This window comes from Lampetra planeri, chromosome 17 (genome assembly GCF_965212315.1).
Source record: "Lampetra planeri chromosome 17, kcLamPlan1.2.h2, whole genome shotgun sequence".
In the NCBI taxonomy this organism is placed as follows: Eukaryota; Metazoa; Chordata; class Hyperoartia; order Petromyzontiformes; family Petromyzontidae; genus Lampetra; species Lampetra planeri.
Genome location: NC_136123.1, coordinates 4,434,458 through 4,448,462, shown reverse-complemented (window position 1 = coordinate 4,448,462; position 14,005 = coordinate 4,434,458). Strand labels below are relative to the sequence as shown.

The 14,005-nt window shown below is 44.9% G+C and overlaps 1 protein-coding gene across 2 annotated transcripts in view; it reads right to left on the bottom strand.

Annotated features, from left to right (window-relative positions):
• The window catches only part of LOC144723293 (matrix metalloproteinase-24-like), a 53,029-nt gene that overhangs the window by 22,356 nt on the left and 16,668 nt on the right, over positions 1–14,005 (bottom strand). The window contains exon 1 of one of the 2 annotated variants that reach the window (XM_078601911.1): positions 416–4,483. The exons of the other annotated variant lie outside the window; for it this stretch is intronic. The gene's annotated coding sequence lies outside the window, so the exon portion shown is untranslated. Of the gene's footprint in view, positions 1–415; positions 4,484–14,005 lie in introns of those variants that run through there. 2 annotated transcript variants of the gene reach the window in all.

The following is a 14,005-nucleotide window of genomic DNA, read 5'->3' as shown; positions in this document are numbered from 1 at the left end:
TGGATTATGATACACATGGGAAAATATTGCCACATCAGTAGAAGCAGCCCACAGCTAAATATTCATCCAATGTACGCTCCTGCAGAGCACAGCTGCTATCGTTACTATCGGTATTGCTGTAATCGTGAATAAATCCTCATTGATTTAACTATGATTCTTATCCTGGCCACCCAAAAATACAGACTGCTCGATGCGCAAACTACAGCCAGCACTTTACATTATCACCAACCCCAAAGGTTGGTGGAAGGGGGAGCGATCGGGATGCCCAACGGTTTCATATTAAGAGGATGTCATTTCACTTCGGGAGCATAGGTCGTACGCAGCCATACGGCAAATGTCCACGTGCCATCGTGTGCGGCGAGAATGCACTGTCGCAAATTAAAACTCGAGGTGCACGCAAGTGTGTGCGTCATACCTGTCAACATGGCTCTTTTTCAGCAGGAGGTGTGACCCGGTCTGGATGTTACAGTGAATGAGCCCATTCTGGTATGCACAGGTGCATTAAAACAGTGGCTATTATATCCCACGGCCGAACAAACAGCTCAAATTGGAAATGCACGAATGTGATTTGTAGCTTAGAATGTACGTATGCATACCAGATTGTTCTCACGGAAAAGTTAGGGCCTCTCTTTCCGTGACTCGGTGAGCACCTCCATTGTGAATCTGAAGCCATGTTGGCAGCTATGATGAGCAATGAATTGCGTCAAGAATGTAAAACCCACCCCAAACTGGAAGCAACACAGACTCACAGCAATTCCTCAAAGCAAGTAGAGGCGTAAGTAAATGTACGCACTTTTGACACCATTGCCTATGCCTATAGTGAAGACCAACGGTATCGGGTCTTGAGACAACTCTTAGCATCGATTCTGAAAAAGTCAGTAAAGCTGTCTTATTTTTAACTAAAGTAAAAAGGAAACCACAATATTGGTCATTGGTATCATTAACAAGCGGGATGAAATATTAATTGTAAAAGTCACAATTGTATGTTTATTGTTGCAAACAATATTTTGTTAAAGTGTCGACGAGTGTGCACTGTGGGAGTTTGAAAAAAAAATCTCTGTGCATTTGTTGATCAATGCTGATTGAAGAGACTTATTGGCCACTGTAACCCACCACGAGCTGATGGTATCAAAAATACAATTAAAGAAAATTAAATACATTGTTAAAAAAACATAAATGGTCTGGTTTACAGTGGGTACTTCAGTAAAGTAAGGGGGTTCTTCAGGCGATCCATAAAACCACCAGTTTTTAACAGTGTATGGCCTTGCATACAGTTTTAAGAATCAGCCGAACTAATCCTATGTGCTCCGACTACAAATGATTTGTTTACAAAAAATAGTTCGGATATGCTTAATAATGATGAAGGCTTGTTGTTTTTTTTACTATTTGATAAAGTCAATAAAAATTAGATCACTGCTTAAATGTAAATCAATATGTAAATTATGCATATTTCCATGCAAATGAAAAATGATGATGCTCAAAACTGGATTGTGCTAATAGCGGGGATGTGTAGCTGACAACTAGCGTTCCATTCATTACACCTCGTGTGGGATAAACAGTACGGTAATTAAAAATCGTTTTGCATTTCACTGTCTTGGGTCGAAAAATGGGAGAGATATTACACACGAATGTGTTAACTCTGTGGTGTGTAGTAACGAGTTGCTCCCTTCACGATTAAATGAACCGTTGCCATTCAGGGTGGAACATTGATTTAATAATTTAATCAATTATTATTTTTAATAATGAATTATATCTTTTTTACAATGCGGTGAATGTGGTGTGCCTTTAGTGGACTAGATGGGTCACATGAACCCATGACAAATGAAAACCACTCAAGTAATTGAACAACAATTCTTACACACAATTGGATGCATCTATTAGCATAACAATCAATATTAATTGATCAAATGGTGCATCCTGACTCCCCTAATATGCATCATATTTTGCTTGCCAATCTTGTTGGCTAAATGCTCGAGTTCAGTGCTGCCAATTACTTTTGACTTGCTGTATTAAAATATCACAGGTTAACTAACCAGTGTTTTGTGGTTAACCTGCGGTCATTTTACAAAAAAGTCTGGATTATATGACGAATCCATTCAGAAAATCTCACTGAGCAAGCATTTCTTGCATCAAACAACAGCTGAGAAAGAGTATTCACAGTACTGTAAAGCTCTGCCAGTGGCCTTTACAAAGTTGGGATTACCCTTTCCCATATACATTTACTCTGTTATCGTTTGTCACATGACAATAATATAAAAAAAAATATATTTTCAGAGCTGGAAGTTAGTCAAATTAGGTGACAAAACGAAATTTAGTACGATGGGTTTTTTCAGTAACTTGGATGAGACCATCATATCCACAGATGTATTCGCAGGCAGTGGCTGAAACATGGATTCGAACCCAGAATCTCAGCGGTGCTAGCTCAGGGCTCTGAACTTTGAGACACCTTTTTGCCACCTCAACAAAAGTAATGTTGTGAAGCTTTGGTAACAATGAACATTTTAAGGCAAATGCTTAAATAGGTCAACATTCAACCACAAAGCACGAGAATAAATGTATCGTTGTACGGTGAAAATAATGACCACAGACACCAATGAAAGCAACATCAAGCCAAAAAAAGGAATTTATTTCAGTAATTCTTACCTTTTTGACTGTGAATCTCTGCAGCATGTGCAAAAATAAAAGGAAAGGTTTACTTATGACATCAGAGTCCAACATTGCATATAATTTACAGCCTATGCTACTTTTATCACCAAAGGAACCAAAAAAGCCCTTTGAAGCACATATACTGCCATCTGGGATATCTAAAGCCCTTTTAAATAAAAAAAATTTCAACATTATCTTTGAAAAAGTTCAGAATAATGCCATTTTAAACCTTGATATCAGCGGAATATTTCGGAAATGGGTGATGCGCCGAAGATAAATATGTTTGCATCATTTAACGATGGCACAATACATCAAAAGAATCCAAATTGGTGAAAACTGTGTTTTCTATAGATATGGTACAATCGGATAGACAGCTATATTAGAATAAAAAATGCAACTATTATAATAATCCAAATGTATTATAAATTACAGTCAGTATTTACCTGTACTCTATCTATACAAATTCTGACATTAAACGTATGCATATTGTATCGCCTGGATGAACTGTGAGATACAGACAGCACTTCGACTTTCAACAACCGGCATATACACGTATAAATATGTATGTCCTGCATTCCACAACCCGCTTATTTGCACAAAACTAATTTACACTCTCGCGTTTACCGTGCACCAACAATGAAACAAATAAACGTGTGCCATTTGGTGGCAGAGAAGGCAAAGTCAAGACAATAAAAATTCACCTTAAAATGAGGATAGTCAAAAATAGAAAAAAACAATGAAGCTCATATGTTACACATATGTAATGGGCCTGTCTATTAACCGAGGGATTGAAGAGGCTTGCATTTAATAGCGCGTCTGCAGCGCTGTGTGGATGTCATGCGCTCATCCCACATTCCCATCCATTCCTTGAAGCTGGTCCTGTCTGGAACGTTGGTCTGCGTTCTCCAAAAACGGCAGACTTGTTTGCTTGCCGAAATGTTCAGGGCCTATGCCTGCCCCACAGTTTTTGCCCCGAAAAAATGTCGTGGAATTGGGTACGAGGTAAACAGGTCATACTATTACTTACTCATTCGCCGATTGCAAACCCCACCGCTGTTTGAAGGCCTCCCCACACCGTGTTGGCAATGGTCATGATTCGCCACACTAATCAGTGGAAGGTTGGTGAAGAGAGACGAGGCCACGGGAACCAATTCAGATCACCACTTGCCACTCGTGATAGCCGTCAATCAAACCTCAGGTTCCCGGGTTCATACAGCGGCGTTGTCATCCGCTGCACCCCGCTGGGTCTGGATATTTTTGTTAAGCTTTTAGACAAACACAATACATTTTATCCATAATAGAGGTTTTTTGGGGTTAGATCGATTTTATGATACTCATAGAGGCTATGTTCACGTGACCAACCACTTCAACAGATTTTTAAAAAAACGTGGTGTGTGGCTTGCAATGCTGATATTCATGAGGTGCCTGACTGCATAATTAGGAGCAGAGAGGGAAGGCAGTTAAAATTTAAGGGGAGGATATCACTCTATTGACCCTTAACTGATGACACAAAGGTGGACAGTCAATTGGTATAAAGGCTTACCTGAGCAGCGTCGCAACATGTAAGCCTACGTAGCACCTTTAGGCACACTCAATATCTCACCGTCGCATTGTACCGCATTGTAGCGTCCCCACGCAGTGCACATAAGGGGAGGATATCGCTCTATTGGCTCTTAACTGATGACACAGAGGTGGGCAGTCAACTGGTACAGAAACTTACTTGAGCAGCGCCATAAGTCGACACAGCACCCAAAAGGCACACGTGCCGCTCAAAGTCGCATTGCAACAATGTACCCACGACGTATGCGATGATCCCAGCACGTGGTCCCTGACAAGTGCACTGAACAACCCCCCCCACCCGTGATTAAACACAGCGCGGAAATACGCCTGCCTAACATGCGCGCAGTGCGGCCAATCGACGGCGTAAATCTGGAGAGCATGCGTGTATCAGAGCTCAATAACAGCATCAATAGCTGTTCAGTATCCTCTACTTACTGCCGATTCATTACTCAGCCATCCCCGATGCCATGGAAGTCCTTGCCGACCACACCGGGCGCGAAGCAGCTCGTAGGTAATGCGCGTCTCGTGGTGCAAACGCGCGCAACGAGTTGTTTGCACGCGCGCGCGTGTCCAGCGACGACGTTGACCATCCGGGCGCAAATTGAGGCCGTTTATTATTTATCAGCCTTACGAGGAGGGAATGAGCGCACTCGCAATTAACGGTCAACAGGCTGCACTGCTCGCCGAAGCGAGCGCCCAGACATGGCAATCAGACAAAATTCCAATGAGTGCATCTCGCAATCTCGCCGAATGCACGCGCGCAGCACTTTATCGACACGCAAACACTAATTGCTGCCGCGGCTCCTGCAGCAGAGCAGAAATTGACGTGGAGAGATGGCCATAATGAATTCCTGTGGCGCTTAAACTTTCAATAAGCAGTGCATTACAAAACACGGGCGCACGTGCGGTTCGCTGCGCCATCTCGGGCGTTTGCGTTACGACGTGTCAGTGGCGGTGACCGTAGTAGGATCGAGCTTATAAGGCCAACCCCCTCGAGAAAATCGTGAGGGCCATTTAAAGTATCCCGACGTCTCTTGACCAATGTTTACTAGATCGAGACGGCTTCACGAGGGGCTTAACATTTTAATTCAAAACTTGGCGATGCCACTTGAACCTGGCACACGCTAATGTTGGCCGCAAAGGGCAATGCCTCACCTCGATAAAATAAAATAAAAAGTTTAAATAAATGCAAATTGCTGCGACGCTTGTATGAAGGCTCTTGAAGAGCAGGTGTGTTAACCGATCACGTTGAAAAATGTTCCGATGCGATCGACTGTGAAGTCTGACCGCTTGATCAACTGATCGATTGTCAACACCAAAGTTGACATGAAACGTAGTTATGGATGGCACGGAACTTTATCTCCAAGCGCAGTTTAAAGAGAGCAAGGCTACATCACTTACTGCTAACGTTGGCATATTATTTCCTTAGCAGTCAACGTAAGCATTTGGAGATGTGAGTGTCTATGCAGGTTGGTCTGTTATCTTGCCGACAATGTCTGCGCTCTGTCTTGTCTGTAACGCAGCAACCAACAATTTTTGGCCACCAACAAGTTCTCAGATTGACATTGGCTGCGATCATTTGCAGTCTCAGAGCATATTATCACTAATTAAAACGAAAGCCATAAGTCTTCGATCACAGTGGGTGTACGTCTGAAATGTCTACACCAACAGCGGGGCTTCCTTTGCTCTTCCAGTTTATATCCGGAGGTGGGGTGGGGGTGTGGTGGCTGCGGTATTCCCAGGTGAAGCCGCGTCAGCACCGTATTTCACTGTGCCGCCCCCCCCCCACCACCACCACCACGCGCAGCCCATAAAAATCTGTCGCGCAATTAAGTCCTCAATTGACGATTCACTCCGAATGATGCGAAGTCCACGCGTGCACACCCCAGCCCTCTCCCCTCCGACCCTAACCTTTTAATTATCTCCCGAAACGGCAGCAGTGATCCCTCAAATGAAGCAGTTCCACCTTGCCCGCTTCCCCGTTTAATGATCCCCTACGCACGACAGCGGTGACCCCCCCCCCCCCCCCCTGAAATGCAGTAGTTGCTGCTCGCTCGCTCCTTGTTTAATGATCCCTGGGTTGGCCCGCGTTGAGAAAGAGAGGCGTTGAGTCAGGGGCTCAACGAGCAGAGAGCATCTGTGGGTGGTGCAGTGCGCGCGGTGGATCCATCCATGAAATACTTCACGCGACGGCCGAATGCAGTCAGGAGCGTTAATTTTGAATGGATCACCAACTGCGGATGGGTAATGGTAAACGGCAAAGTCTGCCGCCCTGAAACTCCTTGCTCACGTCACTGCTGGCAGAAGGGCCCTCTCCACCAGAGGGAGCTCAAGAGGGCCGTTGTATCGAGTGTTTGGCCTACTCTTCCACACTTGGACAGACATTTTGGAAGAGGTGGGTGCACCCACACTTGATCCCACCACATGTGACTTTGTCGATCGATTAAGCGTGTTGCACCCATTAATGTTGCTGGGTGGACAGAAGAAGGGTAACTAAGAAGCTTCTTCGTTGTTTCAACTGCCACGCTGGGGGGAGATCGAATCGAACTAGCGTTCTCAGGATTGCAAGTCCACTGTGCTAACCAATACGGCAATATCTAAAATGGGAGGTTGCCACATTGAATAGCAGTATGGATCCGAATTTAGTACGTTCTGAAACAACCAACAGTAGGTAATTAGATGAATAAACAGCACTCTGTCATGCACTTTTAGCTAAAAAAAAAAGACCTCGCGTGATTAAAATTATTTGATTGACCTGAACATCAAAAGGAAACACAGCATCATATTTTACTCCCTTGGGCTGCAGATGTTGCAATTAACACCACATCCTAATACAGTTGTTTTAATCTAATACCAATTAAGGAATCTGTACGCATTCTGTTGGGATCCCTGCTCTGCACTATAATTAGCATGCAAATCCTGTAACAGCTTATTTAATCTGGGTATTATTAACCAGCTGTCCTTCCACCAAACGCTAACCACAGAGAGGTGAAAGCTGGGGTTAGGCAGACTGGCAAGCGATTCATCACTTGCACCTTCCACACTTGCAGTTAAACTCCATTAGGCATTTTCCATTTGACATTTATTCACTTTTTTACGTGATATGCCGCCGTGGTGAAACGGTCAGCACACTGGACCGGTAATCCGGAGGTCGTCGGTATGATTTGATCTCCCAGTGGGGCAGTTGAAATAACAAGCAAGTTTCTAGAGCGAAGCCTTCCCCCCATCCCCCCAGCCAGAAGTAAAAATGGACACACCAGTTAGTCAATAGTCACGTCACGTGTGGTGGGGTAAAGTGTGAGTATTCCCACCTCTTCCAGGAATGTTTGGACAGCGTGGAATCGTAGTAGTTAAATGTAGGCCAAGTACCCTATGGATTGGCTCTTCTAAGCTCCCTCTCATGAAGGCTGCAGTGACATGGGCAAGCAAATTGCAAGGCTGAACCTTTACCTTTTCACTTGTTTTTTTAGCGCAACCCGTTCTATCGTCATTTTCGGAATGTCCGTAGAATACTTTTAGTCGGGCGTCGTGGGATTTTAGTTTTTAAAGTGGAGATCCAATTTAGTGAATCAATATTTGTTAACATTAAATGATACTGCCTTGTCTATGTGTAACTTTGCATGTGACTTACTGCTGTCATTACGACCAGGCCCCAAATGAGGTGGTGGAGCTTAGTTAAACCGTTGTAAAATATTGTAAATAACTTCCCGTAAGATTTACATGCATGCACAGCTGGTCGTGGGTATATTACGATGAGGTACTATTTGCTTAAGGTTAGAAGATATCTTTGCATAAAGCTCAAATAACATAACTTGCATGGCCTCACATTTGCATTTACATCAATCAACATGGAATAACTTGTTAGGATCTTGCATTTTCATTAATCTGAAAATCAGCACCAATCGATTGCTGAGGAAATTTGGCCGCATGAATACACAACACCGCAACTTGAGAAATTTATGATAAATCCATATTAATCCAGGATTCTGCACACTGCACACTGCGTGGGCCATAAAAGTGGTTTATGTGAAACACCCAGGGCTTTCTGGGAACCAGTGGGTGGCCTGGGGTCAGCAAGCACCCTGGACCAGTCGACAGGAATGGAGCAAACACCAACCAATACAACGAGCACTCAACTAGGCCTTGATCCATTTAGTGCCATAATGGGCGGAGAGGGCCATTTCGGCATACCTGGGGTCAATTCACTCGCCATTCAATGATCAATGCACTCTATTCAACCAGGACTGAGCTCATTAAGATGTAGCGTCGTTTTCCGCAAGTGAAGCCGAAGTATATCTCTCACACGGAGAGACCTGCCAACAGCGGAGAATGTGATGGGAACCAGTTGCTCAGTTCTGAGGGTTTCCCATGGCATTCGTTGCAATAACAGAGGGCAGAAATTAGCAGTGCATTTTTTGTTGTTGTTGTGCAACGACGCAAAGGAGGAAGGTTGCAGGAGTTTGCAAAAAAAGTGGTCTCGGCCATGCCGCAGAGGTCGCAACCAGGTACCCGATACCCGTACCCTACCCGATACCCGGCTACCCGTACCCGGCCGGGTACGGGTAGCTGTTTGCGACCCTGGTGCGGCCGGGTACGGGTACAGGTAGGCCGTGAGTCACTGGTGAGTCACCGTTTGTCACTCATTTCGGGTAGGGTACGGGTAGGGAACGGGTACCCGTACCCGGCCGGGTACGGGTACCCATTTGCGACCCTGGTGCGGCCGGGTACGGGTAAGGAATCAAATCCGGTTAGCGACCTCTGCCATGCTGTCAGCTTCAGCAATAGCTGCCTCTACACCTCTGTTTCTAAAGATGTTCACAATGTGGGAGGTGAGTTTAAGAGCAAAGCTTGGGCCATCTAATTTATTTTGTGGAGAAAAGTTTGATTGGGACAGAAGCTCAGCACTCTGCAAGGGTAGACAGCAGAGGTGGAACAATTCACCCTCCACTGGCAGTTAAATTAATATTCACAGTGCAAGATCAGTTTGATTCCAGAATCAGTTATTATTTTTTTTACATTTGTGGTTATTTGTCATGCTATCAGTGGCTGCAGGATTAATGTTCTCCCTTACCTATTACACATCTCAAAATACTGATTCTTTCAAACGCAATTCGATGCCTCGATCAAGGGCTTAGGAATCGAAGCTTTCAAAACTAGTCGAGGAATCAAAGCTTCATTCTACTCCTAATAGCAGCAATGCACGAGGATGAAAGTGTCATTTCATTTATAACAGTCCTAAATGGCAAACATTAGCAGCCATGGCGTGTTGGCTCTTCACTCGGCTCACAGAGACAGACAAAGCGACATCAATTGGCAGTCAGGCCGGACAGCCGACAAAAACCTCACTGTAGTATTATTTTAACATCATTATGTATGGAGCCACCCATATGAGTTGCATATGCCTTGGTCACAAAGAGTGGCTTGTTTGCTTTGCGAAACACAATCCTTTTATAGCAAAGGGGCGAATTTGGCCACGACACTTGGGACACAAAGGACCACTATTTCAGAGATTGCCAATGTATGGGAAATTTGGCTTCACGTCTCTTTCCGAAGGATCGTGTGCTCCGTGACAAGAGGGGTCTCAATGCAGCTTGAGTTAGAATTGGGTTTTAAATATTTAAAGTAATTTGATTTGTAGAATAACACACTGCTAACCGTAGCCCCCTCTGATGCTACCTCAAAAAATGCTTCTGCTTACTAAGGCCCAGGGTCCACTCCAAACTCCCCTGCTATCACGGAAAGTGCCTATAAGCAAAACTAAATACAATTTTCATGAGTGCAATGAGAAGTAAAACATGAAATATATATTTTAAACTAAATAATGTATTCGATTATCATCAACCATGGTCAATCCATTACTAGATGAAGGCCTCCATATGGATTCCAATGTCATCTCTCATGGTCCTGCTATCTAACAAAGACAAAACCCCCCCGTATAGCCTTAACAGACTGTTGGGACAAGGGCTGTTAGCGAGCACCTATGAAGGCTGGCATGGCGCACGAGGGGGTGGGTGGCCAGCACCACGCCCGGTCGCCTTTGTCTCCCTAGTGCCAATATTTACACATCGCACCAGGTACTTGTTTGAGGCCGAGTCGACCTAGGGGAGGTTCAGATAATCGTCACTGGTGTTAGCCGTGAGCGGGAATCGAACTCAGGCCGCCGGGATCGTATCGCAGTGCAGCGCTAATCGCAACCACTATGGCTCCCCACGATCTAACAGTGCACACTTGCGCACAAGCTTATTTCATTGGTCCACCACCTTGGTAGACACACTTGGACTGCGCCCTCGCCTTCAGCTCCACCCCTATCTCTACCATCTCTCTCTCTCTCTCCCCCCCTATCTCTGCCCCCTCCCTCCCAGAGGTCGCAACCGGGTACCCGATACCCGTACCCTACACGATACCCGGCTACCCGTACCCGGCCAGGAACGGGTACCCGTTTGCGACCCTGGTTCGGCCGGGTACGGGTAGGCCGTGAGTCACTGGTGAGTAACCGTTTGTCACTCATATCGGGTAGGGTACGGGTAGGGAACGGGTAAGGAATCAAAACCCGTTTGCGACCTCTGCTCCCTCCCCCATTGTCTAACGCACTCGCTTTACTTGTGTACCTCTGGTGCTTGGCTCCTACATTGGCGCTGGCTGCCCCGCCCATGCTGTTCATGCCGCACAGCTTTGCTCACTTTGGAAGCCCTTATTAGAAGCAGTTACATTTGGAGGCTTGCCCCCTCTTTTCTCTCCGCCTGATGAAGACCGCTTGTGTTGCGATCGAAACGTCGTGGGTTTTGCTTTTATTCAAAATGATAATTATTTTTTTATTTTCATTTATTTTCTATCTACGTGACTTTACCGAAAAAACCAAGAATATGAATTCCCGCAGTCACGAAAGTTTTAAGTCGAAATTTAGACACTCTTTCTTTACGTTACATAAGAATTTGTGCAGACAGGGAATCTCTGCTTATGCGTGTCCAGATCTTCCTGTCATCCATACCCGTGAATCAATCTGAAAGAAAAAAAATCCTAATATCCTATTAATATAATATTTATTCATCCTATGATCCGGGCTTATCTGGATGATCTTACATTAAGAGAGTTTTCGTACCAATCCTAACATGTGCGATGTAAGCGTGGACAACGGAAGCAAGAAGGAAAAGTAAAATCCCTGGCAGCAGAAATGAGGATTGTGAGAAGCGACGTTGGGAAAAAATAGACGAGCCAAAATAAGAAAGATCATGGTCAAAGGCTCTGAGTGGAGGCACTAATGAGGCATAACAGACGAGATGTTGATGGCAATGGCCACATGACAGGGGGGGGGGGGTTGTCAAATGAGGACCCTAGGGAAGAGTCCTAGAAGATAGCCATGGAAGAGATGGAAGATGACAGAAGAGGCTTGGAGAAGAAGAGAGAGGGCAGATACTGCATGATGCATATTACACAAGAGATAGAGTGAGCCTGGGAAAACAGAGGGATATAGAGGAACACGTTGTTGCTAAATCAACCCAGGCGTAGGCAGACCGCTGTGATAGATAATGATGAAGATGAAGAGGGGTTAACACGGAAGTGGCAGAACATTCATCTATTATTTGCTCGTATCCATGCAGTGGTTTGCCGAAGCACCACCGCATTCATTCTTTTTCCCCGTGGCTTTCCGTGTTGAAGCGACTCGGGTAGAGGAGACGAATTCATCAAATTATGCGTGTTTAAACAGATAACCGCGTGGTTAACAGTAATAACGTCACACAGGCGAATATGAACAAGTGTCTCTACCGATGGTGACGTCACAAACTAAAAAAATCTCAATCGTTTCAAGTATTTATGATGAACATTAATTACCCAAAGATTATGCGCATTGTCCACTCTACGTTAAGGCATATGCCCCCAGGCAATTGTTGCGACGATGACATTACTGGTGATTAATTTAGCGCTGGAAAGTGTAAAACCAGGGGCGGTTTCTTCATTAGGGCGATTGGGCGACGCACCACCAATGTCATTCAACCACAGAGTCACGCGAGCCGTCACTGTGCCTCTGGATACAGTCCAATCAGCGTCATGCTACGTTCTGTGGAGTACCGCCTCTTTTTGGGCGATTTCCCTCCAGCTGAGAATCGCCCCGATTGGTCCCATAGACTTACATTCAAAGATGTTTTTTTTCGAACGGGGGCGCTGCAATGCATTCTCTATGGCTTCCGGGAGGGCTCGCCCTAACGTGCTTACGTCATCATACGTGCTTACGTCATCATACGTAAGCACGTTTCATCCAACAATATAATTTGTTGCCACCTAGTGGAATCTTTAATAAAATAAACTTGAGTGGTTTGTTTTAATAGTGAGTATAGAAACAAACAAGATGTATTGTAAGAGTCACTTTATTTTTCATTAATATTAAAGAAGTGAAGTTGCCTTTACATGCTTAAGCTGTTAATTTATCCATTGCATGGGTGGACCTTATCCTTATCAATCATCCAGACATTTGCCCCCCCTGAGAGATTTTGCAGGAGCCGCCACTGTGTAAAACTCATCCGCTTCATGCTACTGGTATGGCTTAGCGGCCTGTGTGCAAAGCTGTTACCAAAAGCCCTTTTTCCGAGTGGCCGCAGAATTAAGTAAATGCATTTTTAATCAGTAAACATCTAATTTTCATTAAATTGATTGGACGAGCTCGATTGTACTTTAGGGATCATACGGGAGAGACTGCGCCATATCCCAAGAGTGCGTAAAGTCCACAAGCCAAGCCACGTTAAAACTGGAACAGTCGGCTCTTAACCATTTACTTGTTTTTTGCTTCAATGAAATGTCAGTGGGCCCTTCATGGCAAGTGTTGAAATTTAATTGGGCTAATAAGGAAGAGCTTCACCAATTATCACACATGTGCACGGTGTTCACGTGCGATTTCCCCGGCTTAGAACTATCCAAACCATGCTTGAGGTCACTTGATCGCACGTCACATGAGAAGCATATGCGGGTCACATGTAAATATTCACGCTTATTGGAACACGCATAACACAAAACCACCAGCATTTTAACCGAAAATGTCTCAGCAAAGTTTAACATGCGCCCATAAGTGGCTTACGTAAGTACTGTTCGCGTGTGATTTTTTTTTTTACGGGGTGGGTTTGCTAAGAGTAAAGGGTAAATGACTCCTTGCCAGAAGGTGCTATCGCCATTGTGTGGTTTTGTAATCAGCTGTTCCGAGGCACGCTTCAGTGCACTTCCATGCCGCGGCTATTATAATTGTAATTCGGGGCATTAACAGTGGTCAGATCTTATGTGCGGGCACAGGCGACAGCCCGGAGAGCATGTACGCTCTACCACTGTGAATGAACTCCGTCACCTATTCCATTCAATCCACCATTTCACCAAAGCCGGTGAAATGGTGCTTCCAAATTATAATGCACAATAAATATATAAATAACCCCGGCTTCAAATGTGCAACGATCATACGAGCCTGTCCTTGCTAAGAACACCTTTTATCTATAATAATGTATAATTATAGCCACACACGGCACAGCCAGCCAGGTGGCTCAGTGGTAGAGCGAGCGGCTCACTACCAGGCAGTTGAGGGCTCAAGCCCTGGCTGGGATTTGATTCGGTGCATCATCCCTCTAGGGGAGCTACCATCTTGTGGGGATGTCAATGGTGGTTGCTTATGGATTTAAACTTGGCTCCCATCATTACAATGAGTATCTTCACCACTGTCTCAGGGCTGGGGACAAGGGAAAGAGCACCTACCTCCTCAGTGCTCATGTGAGCAGGAAATCAACAAATATGCGGTGCAGTACTAGGGTTGTTTTTTTTCTCACCA